This window comes from Bos mutus, chromosome 5, assembly GCF_027580195.1.
Source record: "Bos mutus isolate GX-2022 chromosome 5, NWIPB_WYAK_1.1, whole genome shotgun sequence".
NCBI classification, from domain to species: Eukaryota; Metazoa; Chordata; class Mammalia; order Artiodactyla; family Bovidae; genus Bos; species Bos mutus.
In genome coordinates, this window is record NC_091621.1 from 16,493,555 (window position 1) to 16,507,830 (window position 14,276).

Here is a 14,276-nt window from a genome sequence, read left to right on the forward strand (position 1 = left end):
AGTTTTCCTAACACAATTTATTGAAAAGGCTGCCTTTTCTCCATTGTAGATTCCTACCTCTTTTGTCATGGATTACTTGACCAATACATATACATCATGGAGCTATCTATTCTGTTCCATTGATCTATGCGTTAGCTTTTTTGTCGATACCATACTGTTTTGATTACTGTAGCTTTGTAGTAAAGTGTGAAACCAGAGACCATACCTCTGGTTTTGGTTTGCTTTCTCAAGATTGTTTTGGCTAGTCAGGGTCTTCTGTATTTCCATACAAACTTTAGAATTATTTGTTCTAGTTCTGTGAAAATGCCATTGGCATTTTTATAAGGATTACATCTGTAGATTGCCTTGGGTAATATGGTCATTTTAATAGCAATATTAATTTTTCCAGTCCATGAGGACAGTATATCTTCCCATTTGTTTGTGTCATGTTCAATTTCTTTAATCAGTGTCTCATAGTTTTCTGTGTACAGGTCTTTTACCTCCTTAGTTAGATTTATTCCTATGCATCATTAATAAAATCGTAAATGGGGTTGTTTATTTAATTTCTGTTTCTGATAATTCATTGGTAGTGTATAGAAACGCAACAGATTTCTATGTATTAATTTTCTATCCTGTAACTTTACTGTATCCAATGATGAGTTCTAATAGGTTTTGGTAGTGTTTTATGATTTTCTATATATAGTATCATGTCATCTGGACAGTTTGATTTCTTCCTTTTTGATTTGGATGCTTTGGGCTTGTTTGGATGCTTGATACTTTGGGCTTATTATGTTGCAGTACTCTACCCACATTGTTGAGCCATGTTTTTTTTTTTTATTATAAAGTATATATAAAGAAACACACACATATATACAAACTAGAAAGAAGAATTACAAAAGTAACCCCTGTGTACCTACTATTTCGTTTAAGAAATAAAACATTACTTATTTCTTTAAAGTAGCTATTCTCAAAGTGTGGTCTATGTATGCTTCAGGGTCCCCAAGACCCTTTCTGGGGAATCCATGAGGTCAAGGCTGCTTTCATAATATACTAGATGTTATTTTCTCTTTTCACTGGGTTGACATTTGCACCGAGGGTGCAAAAGCACCGGTGGGTAACTGCTGGCCTCTTAGCACTAATCAAGGCAGAGGCACCAAACTGTACTCTACATTGTGTTCTTCACTGCCACATGTTTGCAGTTGATAATGCCAGTTTCACTCAAGAATGTCCTTGAACATCCCTGGTGGCATAGTGGATAAGAATTTTCCTGTCAATCCACAGGATGTGGATTTGATCCATGGTCTGGGAATATTCCACAGGCTGAGAAGCAAATAACCCTGAATGCCGAAACTACTGAGCCCGTACTCTTGAGCCAGCAAGTCACAACTACTGAGCCCACGTGCTGCTACTACTGAAGCCAGAGTGCCTAGAGCCTGTGCTCCACAACAAGAGAAGACGCTGCAATAAGAAGCCTCTGCACCACAACCAGAGAGTAGCCCCTGCTCTCTGTAACCAGAGAAAGCCTATGCAGCAGCAAAGATCTAGGGTGGCCAAAAATAAATAATTTAAAATATTTAAAAAATAATGTCCTTAATAAAGCAGTAAATACCATTAGTTTTGTTAAATCTCAACTCCTGCATGTGTGTGTATACACACACACACACACACACACACACACACACATATATATATATAAAGTATTTACTTGGCTGTACTGGGTCTTATTGCAGCACTTGGGATCCTTGATCTTCATTGGGACATACAGGATCTTCAGCTGTGGTATGTAGGATCTAGTTCCCTGGCCAAGGATCAAACACACACCCCCTGCATTGCAGGGTGAATTCTTAATCCATTGGATCATCAAGGCAGTCTCTGTGTTGTTGTTCAGTAGCCAAGTCTTGTCTGACTCTTTGCGACCCTATGGACTGCAGCACACCACGATCCTCTGTCTTTCCCTGTCTCCTCAGTTCAGTTCAGTCACTCAGTCGTGTCCAACTTTGCGACCCCATGAACCACAGCACGCCAGGCCTCCCTGTCCATCACCAACTCCCAGAGTTTACCCAAACTCACGTCCATTGAGTTGGTGATGCCATCCAACCATCTCATCCTCTGTCATCCCCTTCTCCTCCTGCCCTCAATCTTTCCCAGCATTAGGGTCTTTTCAAATGAGTCAGCTCATCAGGTGGCCAAAGTATTGGAGTTTCAGCTTCAACATCAGTTCTTCCAATGAACACCCAGGACTGATCTCCTTTAGGATGGACTGGTTGGATCTCCTTGCAGTCCAAGGGACTCTCAAGAGTCTTCTCCAACACCATAGTTTGAGGATGATGTGAGGCAGTGGATTCAATTTACTTTCTTTATGGACTTGTCCCAATATCAATTACTGAAAAGTCTATCTGCAGTGCTCTCTGTCACGTTATATCATGTCTGTATGTGTGGTCTGTTTCTGGGTTCTCCTTGCTCTTCTGTTCTTCCACTTATGTTTCCTTGCACAGGTATTATACTATTTTAATTACTATGATTTAAAACTGTCTTTATACCTAGGAGGGCGAGTTCTCCCATCTTGTCGTTCTTCGTGGCTATTCAGCCATACAAATTTTAGAATCAGATTGTCAGGAGCAACAAAAATAACTTAAGTCTGACTGATATTTCTTTCTTTTTCTGTTTTTCATTTCACTTAAAATGTGTTGTGTATCTTTTCATGCATATCTTACCCCAATTAACATTGTTCATGGTGTCTTATTCTGTAGATGATCTACATTTTTAGGTAGTCAGATCACTCAACATTTCCCTTTATGGTTTCTAGGTTCGGGGCCATGCTGATGCAAGCTTTTCCCATCCCAATATTTCAAAATTTTTTGTATTTTCTTCAAACTTTAAACAAATCTCTGTGTGTGTGTGTGTCTATACATGTGTGTTTAATCCTCTAATATGTACTTTTGTATGTGGTGGAAAATAGAGATGCAACTGAGATTTTCATTTTAATCTATGGATGTGTTTGAGAACTAATATATTTTGAGTATTTACTCTTCCAATCCATCAGTTCAGTTCAGTCGCTCAGTCATGTCCAACTCTTTGTGACCCCATGAATTGCACCATGCCAGGCCTCCCTGTCCATCACCAACTCCAGGAGTTCACTCAAACTTATGTCCATCGAGTCAGTGATGCCATCCAGCCATCTCATCCTCTGTCATCCCCTTCTCCTCCTGCCCTCAATCCCACCCAGCATCAGAGTCTTTTCCAGTGAGTCAACTCTTCGCATGAGGTGGCCAAAGTACTGGAGTTTCAGCTTTAGCATCATTCCTTCCAAAGAACGCCCAGGACTGATCTCCTTTAGAATGGACTGGTTGGATCTCCTTGCAGTCCAGGGGACTCTCAAGAGTCTTCTCCAACACCACAGTTCAAAAGCATCAATTCTTCGGTGCTCAGCTTTCTTCACAGTCCAACTCTCACATCCATACATGACCACAGGAAAAACCATAGCCTTGACTAGATGGACCTTTGTTGGCAAAGTAATGTCTCTGCTTTTCAATGTGCTATCTAGGTTGGTCATAACTTTCCTTCTAAGGAGTAAGCATCTTTTAATTTCATGGCTGCAGTCACCATCTGCAGTGATTTTGAACCCCAAAAAATAAAGTCTGACACTGTTTCCACTGTTTCCCCATCTGTTTCCCATGAAGTGATGGGACCAGATGCCATGAGCTTAGTTTCCAATCCATGGGCATAGGCAAATTATTAATATCATAGAAAGCCGAGTTCCCTAATCAGCAATTGTTATAAACCAATAACAGAAAGAGCCTCATAAAACACCATACCTTTAGAAATTAAAGAAATAGTTCTTAGTAACTCAAAAGTCAAAGAAAGAATGAATATCCTCTTCTTTTTAGTAGGTCTTGTTAATGGTTGAAAATGAGGTTTTATTGTTCTCTCCCCAAAGATTTTGTACACTTTTGTTAGATTTACTAGGCACTTTATATTTTTATGCCTTTGTAAATAGCTTCTTTTTAGACATTTAATTTTATAACTTTTTACTAATATCTAGAAATTTGATTGACTTCTGTATACCAATTTCATCTTAGTAGCCTCTTTAAACTCTCCTTTAGGGATTTCCCTGGTGGTCCAGTGGTTAAGACTCCAAGATTCAAATGCAAGGGGTGTGGCTTTGATCTCTGGTAAGACCCCATGTGCTGTGTGGCATGCCCCCCAAAAAAGAAAAGGAAGTTTCCTTTAATTTCTTATGAAATAAAATACAAATGCAAAAATCTCCAAAAAAAAATGGGTACAAAGTTTTTATAAATACCATTCAAGTAAAGAAATAGAAGTTTACCAGATATTCCATGATTACATCCATGTGCCCCTTTCCAATCCTTATTCTCCACTAAAAGAAACCGTTATCTTGATTTTTATAGTAACCATTTCCTTACATCTCCCTATGGTTTAAGTTTCCAAATGTGATTCCCTAAACATGATAGACTTGCCTAAGACCCAGTCTTAGGCTTCTGCTTTCGTGTCACTTTTAAATAGGCAAGCATTTTTAAACAATTACATTAAGATATAATTTACATGCCATAAAATTAATCCATGATATGTGTACAATATTATAATTTTTACTTGATAATTGTTGTGTAACCATCATGGCCGTCCAGTTTCAGAACATTTCTATCACCCCCAAAAGTTCCCACCTGCCATTTTCAGTCAACCCCTACTTTTGCCCCCAGCCCAGGTACCCCTGATCTGTTTTCTTTCCCTAAGATTTTTTTCCTCTGGCATTTCATGTAAATGAAATAATAAAATATGTAATCCTTTGCATCTGACTTTTTTTATTACACATAATATTTTTGAGATTCATTCATGTTGTAGCATGTGTCAACAGTGCTTTCCTTTTTAGTACTGAATGATATTCCACTGTAGGGATATATCACATTTTGTTTATCCATCACTTGATGGACATTTGAATTGGTTCCTGTTTTTAGTTAGTGTTAGTTGCTCAGTCGCATCCGACTCTGTGACCCGGTGGACTGTAGCCCTCCAGGCTCCTTTGTCCATGGGATTCTCTAGGCAAGAATACTGGAGTGGGTTACCATTCCCTTCTCCAGGGAATCTTCCAGACCCAAGGATCAAACTTGGGTCTCCTGCATTGCAGGCAGATTTTGTATCAACTGAACTACCATGGAAGTCCTTTCTATTTTTGGTCACTATGAATAATGCTGCTACAAACATTTGTTCTTAAGTCTTTATGTGAACATATGCTTTCATTCTCACTGGCTAGATACTGAAAAAAGGAATTGAGAGTTTGTAGGGTATGGCAACCCACTCCAGTACTCTTGCCTGGAAAATCCCTGGTGGGCTGCAGTCCATGGGGTCGCTAAGAGTCGGACACGACTGAGCGACTTCACTTTCACTTTTCACTTTCATGCGTTGGAGAAGGAAATGGCAACCCACTCCAGTGTTCTTGCCTGGAGAATCCCAGGGACAGAGGAGCCTGGTAGGAGGCCATCTATGGGGTCGCACAGAGTCGGACACAACTGAAGCGACTTAGCAACAGCAGCAGCAACAGCAGGATAAGTTTATGTTACTTTTCAAAGAAAACATCACTTCCCAAAGTGGTTGTACCATTTTACATTACCTCCAGAAATTTAAAAGAGTTCCAGTTTCTCTGTGTCTTGCCAATATTAACTATTGTGTCCTTTTCATTATATAGCTATATAGCTGTAACTATTCTAGTGGGTATGTAGTGCTGTCTCATTGTGCTTTGAATTTGCATTTCCCTAATGACTCATGATCAGAGAAGGCGATGGCACCCCACTCCAGTACTCTTGCCTGGAAAATCCCATGGATGGAGGAGCCTGGTAGGCTGCAGTTCATGGGGTCGCTAAGAGTCGGTCATGACTGAGCGACTTCCCTTTCACTTTCCACTTTCGTGCATTGGAGAAGGAAATGGCAACCCACTCCACTGTTCTTGTCTGGAGAATCCCAGGGACGGGGAGCCTGGTGGCTGCCGTCTATGGGGTCACACAGAGTCGGACACGACTGAAGTGACTTAGCAGCAGCAGTAGCAGCAATGAATCATGATATTGAGCATAATTTAAAGTGCTTATTATTATCCATTTGTTTATTTTCTTTGGTGAAGTATCTTTTCAAATCTTCTGTCCATTTAAATTTTTAAAATTTTTATTTTAAAATATTTATCTCCTTGACTGCACTGGGTCTTAGTTTCAGCATGTGGGATTTAGTTCCCTGACCAGGGATCAAATCAGGGCCACCTGCATTGGGAACTCAGAATCTTAGTCACTGGAAAACCAGGAAGGTCCCCAGTCTACTTTTAAATTGAGCTATCTTCTTCTTATTATTGAGTTGAAAGAGTTTTTATATATTTTGTGGTACGCATCAATATGCTCTCCCAGCTTTTTTTTTTTTTCCATTTTCTTAATGATGACTTCTATATAGTCTAATTTACCAATTTTTCATTTTATGGATAATGCTTTGGTGTCATGTCTAAGAATTCTTGCTTATCTCAAGGCCATAAAGAGTTTTTCCTATGCTTTCTCTTAGAAATTTTATAGGCATATATTTTACATTTAGCTCTGTGATTCATTTTGAATTAATTTTTGAGTGTGGCAAGTCTAAATGAATCTTTTGCTTATGGATATTGAATTGTCTCAGCACCATTTGTTAAGACTATCTCCCCTTCATTGAATTGCCTTGGAATCTTTGTCAAAAGTCAATGGGCCATAAATATAAGGATTTTTTTTTTTTCAGAATTCTCAAATCTGTTTCATTGATCTATATACCTACCTCTACCCCAGTACCATACTCTTTCAATTATTGTAGCTTTATAATAAGTTTTAAAATGAAATGGGCTGAGTCTTCTGAACTTCTTTTTAAAAATTATTTTGACTACTATGAGCCCTTTACACTGCCACATACATTTTTAGGGTAGACTTACTAATTTCTACCAAAGATCCTGCTGGGATTTTGCTATGGATTACATTTAGTCTATACATCAATCTGAGAAGAATTGTCAGCACACTGAGTCTTTCAAAAGACTGACAAGGCAAACCACACGCAGGGAGAAAAATTTGCAAAAGATATATCTGCTAAAGGACTGTTATCCAAAATATACAAAGAACTCTCAAAACTTACGAATAAGTAAATAAATCAATGAAAAGTTGAGTCAGTTTTGACAGTTTTTTTAGGAATTTGCATATATACTCAGTTATTTATATATAAATTTATATATTCATATATATTTATATATGAATTTATTTCTTAAAGTTGGATCATCAAAAAAGCAAGAGAATTCCAGAAAAACATCTATTTCTGCTTTATTGACTATGCCAAAGCCTTTGACTATGTGGATCACAATAAACTGTGGAAAATTCTTCAAGAGATGGGAATATCAGACCACCTGACCTGCCTCTTGAGAAACCTGTATGCAGGTCAGGAAGCAACAGTTAGAACTGGACATGGAACAACAGACTGGTTCCAAATAGGAAACGGAGTATGTCAAGGCTGTATACTGTCACCCTGTTTATTTAACTTATATGCAGAGTACATTATGAGAAATGCTGGGCTGGATGAAGCACAAGCTGGAATCAAGATTGCTGGGAGAAATATCAATAAGATATTTCTCAGATATTATCTGATATTTCTGATAATATTATCTGATATTTCTCAGATAATATCTCAGATATGCAGATGAAGCCACCCTTATGGCAGAAAGTGAAGAAGAACTAAAGAGCCTCTTGATGAAAGTGAAAGTGGAGAGTGAAAAAGTTGGCTTAAAGCTCAACATTCAGAAGACGAAGATCATGGCATCTGGTCCCATCACTTCACGGCAAACAAATGGGGAAAGGGTGGAAACAATGGCTGACTTTATTTTTCTGGGCTCCAAAATCACTGCAGATGGTGATTGCAGCCATGAAATTAAAAGACGCTTACTCCTTGGAAGGAAAGTTATGACCAACCTAGATAGCATATTCAAAAGCAGAGACATTCCTTTGCCAACAAAGGTCTGTCTAGTCAAGGCTATGGTTTTTCCAGTAGTTGTGTATGGATGTGAGAGTTGGACTATAAAGAAAGCTCAGCGCCAAAGAATTGATGCTTTTGAACTGTGGTGTTGGAGAAGACTCTTGATACTCAACCTTGGACTGCAAGGAGATCCAACCAGTCCATCCTAAAGGAGATCAGTCCTGGGTGTTTGTTGGAAGGACTGATGTTGAAGGTGAAACTCCAGTACTTTGGCCACCTGATGCGAAGAGCTGACTCATTTGAAAAGACCTTGATTCTGGGAAAGATTGATGGCAGGAGGAGAAGGGGACGACAGAAGATGAGATGGTTAGATGGCATCACCAAGTCAATGGACATGGGTTTGGGTAGACTCCGGGAGTTGGTGATGGACAGGGAGGCCTGGCGTGCTGCAATTCATTGGGTGGCAAAGAGTCAGACACTACTGAGCGGCTGAACTGAACTGAATTTATACCTAAAGAGAAATGACTGACATTTGTTATGCATTTTAATGTGTATGACTTGAGTTTCACAGTATCTTTTTAATGTTGGCAGCATCTTTAGTCATGTTCCATTTTCCAGCCTGTGGTTTCTATTTCTATTAGAATTTGGATTTAATTAACTTTTGACTTGTTGGTCCTCTCTATTGAGTGTTTATTTTATACTTCAATCTACTCTTTTTTTTTTTTTCTTGGCCGTACCATGTGGCATGTAGGATCTTAGTTTCCAGACTAGAGATCAAACTTATGCCTCTGCACTGGAACTGTGGAGCCTCAACCACTGGACCACCAGGGAAATGCCTTCAATCTACTGTTTATTTTATCATTTATCTTTTTTTTTGGCTTTCTTTTTCTTGCCTTTTTTCCTGACTTCTGGAGATGGGTGTTGAACACATTCATTTTCAACATTTTTTCTTTATTAATATATGCATTAGTAAATGCATAAGGCTATGGATGTCTTTCTACATAATATTTTACTTTCATCAAACAAGTTTTGTTATGCAGTTCTTTTGTTATTATTCAGTTAAAATATTTTCTAATTTCCATTATGATTTCAATTTTGACCCATTAATTATTAAGACATTTGAACATTTCCAAGTATATAGATCAGTCAGATCAGTCGTCAGTCATGTCTGACTCTTTGCAACCCCATGAATCGCAGCACGCCAGGCCTCCCTGTCCATCACCAACTCCCAGAGTTCACTCAGACTCATGTCCATCGAGTCGGTGATGCCATCCAGCCATCTCATCCTCTGTCGTCCCCTTCTCCTCTTGCCCCAGTCCCTCCCAGCATCAGAGTCTTTTTCAGTGAGTCAACTCTTCGCATTAGGTGTCCAAAGTACTGGAGTTTCAGCTTTAGCATCATTCCTTCCAAAGAAATCCCAGGGCTGATCTCCTTCAGAATGGACTGGTTGGATCTCCTTGCAGTCCAAGGGACTCTCAAGAGTCTTCTCCAACACCTAAGTTCAAAAGCGTCAATTCTTCAGCACTCAGCCTTCTTCACAGTCCAACTGTCACATCCATACATGACCACAGAAAAAACCATAGCCTTGAATAGACGGACCTTTGTTGGGAAAGTAATGTCTCTGCTTTTGAATATGCTATCTAGGTTGGTCATAACTTTCCTTCCAAGGAGTAAGTGTCTTTTAATTTCATGGCTGCAGTCACCATCTGCAGTGATTTTGGATCCCAAAAAAATAAAGTCTGACACTGTTTCCATCGTTTCCCCATCTATTTCCCATGAAGTGATGGGACCGGAGGCCATGATCTTTGTTTTCTGAATGTTGAGCTTTAAGCCAACTTTTTCACTCTCCACTTTCACTTTCATCAAGAGGCTTTTGAGTTCCTCTTCACTTTCTGCCATAAGGGTGGTGTCATCTGCATATCTGAGGTGATTGATATTTCTCCCGGCAATCTTGATTCCAGCTTGTGTTTCTTCCAGTCCAGCGTTTCTCATGATGTACTCTGCATATAAGTTAAATAAACAGGGTGACAATATACAGCCTTGACGAACTCCTTTTCCTATTTGGAACCAACCTGTTGTTCCATGTCCAGTTCTAACTGTTGCTTCCTGACCTGCATACAAATTTCTCAAGAGGCAGATCAGGTGGTCTGGTATTCCCATCTCTTTCAGAATTTTCCACAATTTATTGTGATCCACACAGTCAAAGGCTCTGGCATAGTCAATAAAGCAGAAATAGATGCTTTTTTGGAACTCTCTTGCTTTTTCCATGATCCAGCAAATGTTGGCAATTTGATCTCTGGTTTCTCTGCCTTTTCTAAAACCAGCTTGAACATCAGGAAGTTCACGGTTCACGTATCGCTGAAGCCTGGCTTGGAGAATTTTGCATATTATTTTACTAGCATGTGAGATGAGTGCAATTGTGCGGTAGTGTGAGCATTCTTTGGCATTGCCTTTCTTTGGGATTGGAATGAAAACTGACCTTTTCCAGTCCTGTGGCCACTGCTGAGTTTTCTAAATTTGCTGGCATATTGAGTGCAGCACTTTCACAGCATCATCTTTCAGGATTTGGAATAGCTCAACTGGAATTCCATCACCTCCACTAGCTTTGTTCATAGTGATGCTTTCTAAGGCCCACTTGACTTCACATTCCAGGAGGTCTGGCTCTAGGTGAGCGATCACACCATCGTGATTATCTGGGTCATGAAGATCTTTTTTGTACAATTCTTCTGTGTATTCTTGCCATCTCTTCTTAATATCTTCTGCTTCTGTTAGGTCCATACCATTTCTGTCCTTTATTGAGCCCATCTTTGCATGAAATGTTCCTTTGGTATCTCTGATTTTCTTGAAGAGATCCCTAGTCTTTCCCAGTCTGTTGTTTTCCTCTATTTCTTTGCATTGATCGCTGAGGAAGGCTTTCTTATCTCTTCTTGCTATTCTTTGGAACTCTGCATTCATATGTTTATATCTTTCCTTTTCTCCTTTGCTTTTCACTTCTCTTCTTTTCACGGCTATTTGTAAGGCCTCCCCAGATAGCCATTTTGCTTTTTTGCATTTCTTTTCCATGGGGATGGTCTTGATCCCTGTCTCCAGTACAATGTCACGAACCTCCGCCCATAGTTCATCAGGTACTCTATCTATCAGATCTAGGCCCTTAAATCTATTTCTCACTTCCACTGTATAATCATAAGGGATTTGATTTAGGTCATACCTGAATGGTCTAGTGGTTTTCCCTACTTTCTTCAATTTAAGTCTGAATTTGGCAATAAGGAGTTCATGGTCTGAGCCACAGTCAGCTCCTGGTCTTGTTTTTGCTGACTGTATACAGCTTCTCCATCTTTGGCTGCAAGGAATATAATCAATCTGATTTCGGTGTTGACCATCTGGTGATGTCCATGTATAGAGTCTTCTCTTGTGTTGTTGGAAGAAGGTGTTTGCTATGACCAGTGCATTTTCTTGGCAAAACTCTATTAGTCTTTGCCCTGCTTCATTCCGTATTCCTAGGCCAAATTTGCCTGTTACTCCAGGTGTTTCTTGACTTCCTACTTTTGCATTCCAGTCCCCTCTAATGAAAAGGACATCTTTTTTGGGTGTTAGTTCTAAAAGGTCTTGTAGGTCTTCATAGAACCGTTCAACTTCAGCTTCTTCAGTGTTACTGGTTGGGGCATAGACTTGGATTACTGTAATATTGAATGGTTTGCCTTGGAAACGAACAGAGATCATTCTGTCGTTTTTGAGATTGCATCCAAGTACTGCATTTTGGACTCTTTTGTTGACCATGATGGCCACTCCATTTCTTCTGAGGGATTCCTTCCCACAGTAGTAGATACAATGGTCATCTGAGTTAAATTCATCCATTCCAGTCCATTTTAGTTCGCTGATTCCTAGAATGTCGACATTCACTCTTGCCATCTCTTGTTTGACCACTTCCAATTTGCCTTGATTCATGGACCTGACATTCCAGGTTCCTATGCAATATTGGTCTTTACAGCATTGGACCTTGCTTCTATCACCAGTCACATCCACAGCTGGGTATTGTTTTTGCTTTGGCTCCATCCCTTCATTCTTTCTGGAGTTATTTCTCCACTGATCTCCAGTAGCATATTGGGCACCTACTGACCTGGGGAGTTTCTCTTTCAGAATCCTATCATTTTGCCTTTTCATACTGTTCATGGGGTTCTCAAGGCAAGAATACTGAAGTGGTTTGCCATTCCTTTCTCCAGTGGACCACATTCTGTCAGATCTCTCCACCATGACCCTCCCATCTTGGGTTGCCCCACGGGCATGGCTTAGTTTCATTGAGTTAGACAAGGCTGTGGTCCTAGTGTGATTAGATTGACTAGTTTTCTGTGAGTATGGTTTCAGTGTGTTTGCCCTCTGATGCCCTCTTGCAACACCTACCGTCTTACTTGGGTTTCTCTTACCTTGGGCGTGGGGTATCTCTTCACGGCTGCTCCAGCAAAGTGCAGCCATTGCTCCTTACTTTGGACGAGGGGGTTTTATAATTATTGCAACAATGCCAGCATGATGACTTATTTGCTTTATCACATAATATACACAAGAAAGTAGGGTAAAAGTATAATACCTCTAATCCTGTGATTACTGAAAGCAGGTAAAGATTTTGTGGGTCAAATGTACATATTATTGTATTGGAAAGACACTTAGGGTTGTTTTTTCCATGTAGTTATGCCACCAAATGGATAGATAGTTAGGCTAATTTGTTTAATTTTGTTTTTAAATTTTAGGGGTTAATTTCTTGTGAGGGGTTGGGAGACTTATTTAGTCTTATTTTTTGCAACATGTTTACACAGTCCAAAATCTTATCTGAAAAATAAAGAACAAGGCTGTGGTAGGCAGAATAATATCCCTCAAAGTTATCCACACCCAGATCTCCAGAATCTGATATGTTTTGTTACATAACAAAAGGAACTTTGTAGATATAATTAAGGTTACAGACTTTAAAATAGGGAGATTACTTTGGATTATGTGGGTGGGCCCAGTATAGTCATATAAGCTCTTAAAAGCAGAGAACTTTCTTCAGTTTGGAGCAGAAAAGATGCAGCAGAATAATGAGTTGGAAAGATTTTTCTGTATCTATTGAGATGGTCATTAGATTTTTCACTTTCATTTAAAAATTAAATTAAAATTAAAAATCATCTTAACCATTTTTAGTGTACAGTTCAGTAGTATTAAATATATTTAAGGTATACTATTGTGCAATGAATCTTCAGAACTTTTTTGTCTTGTAAAACTAAAACTTATTCCACCCCTTTTTAATTTTTTAAATATGGCTAATTAATTCATCTAAGGGTTTTTATCTTTGAATTTTCTGTGATAATCTATGGTCATAAAGTATTTTTTTAGTACATTGCTGTATTCAGTATCCTAATGTTTTAATTTATTTTTACAACTGCTTTCATACATGAGATAAGGCCATGCTTTTTTTTTTTTTTGTACTGTCCTTTTTTTGTTTATTTATTTTGGAGTCAGCTTATTTTAGCATCATAAAATGCCTTCAGGAGCATCCCTCTTTTCCTGTTTTCTGGAATAGTTTGCTAAGATAGGCATTAATCTATTCTTTAGAGATTTGGTATCAATAGAACTCTTTAAAATGACCCCATGGGGATGGCTTTTACTACTGATTTAATTTATTTAATGGCTATGCAATATTTTAAGTTTAGTACATCAAGAAGTTTCAATGAATTATAATTCCTTAGACCATTTTTCCAGAGAAGGCAATGGCACCCCACTCCAGTACTCTTGCCTGGAAAATCCCATGGACGGAGAAGCCTGGTAGGCTGCAGTCCATGGGGTCGCTAGGAGTTGGACACGATTAAGCAACTTCACTTTCATGCATTGGAGAAGGAAATGGCAACCCACTCCAGTGTTCTTTCTGGAGAATCCCAGGGACGGGGGAGCCTGGTGGGCTGCCATCTATGGGGTCGCACAGAGTCGGACAAGACTGAAGCAACTTAGCAGCAGCAGCAGCAGCAGACCATTTTTCTGTTGTCTGAGTTTTCAAATGTGTTAGCATAAAGTTATTTATGATGTTTTCTTTTTCTAAATACTATTTTTGTAGATTATCCCCTTTTTCATTCCTAATATTGACTTTTGCCTTTTCTCTTCTTGATGGTCTGTCTTACCAGAGGTATGTGTATTTTATTAGTTTAAGAACCACTGTTGGTTTTTTTTAACCCTTTATATCATCTACCATTTCATTAACATCATTATTTCTTTCCTTTTCTTTTCTCTATGTTTTTTCTTTTTTTTTTTTTTTTCTTTCTGAATTCTTGGGATTGCTTTTAGCACTAAAAAAAATCTGTATTAAA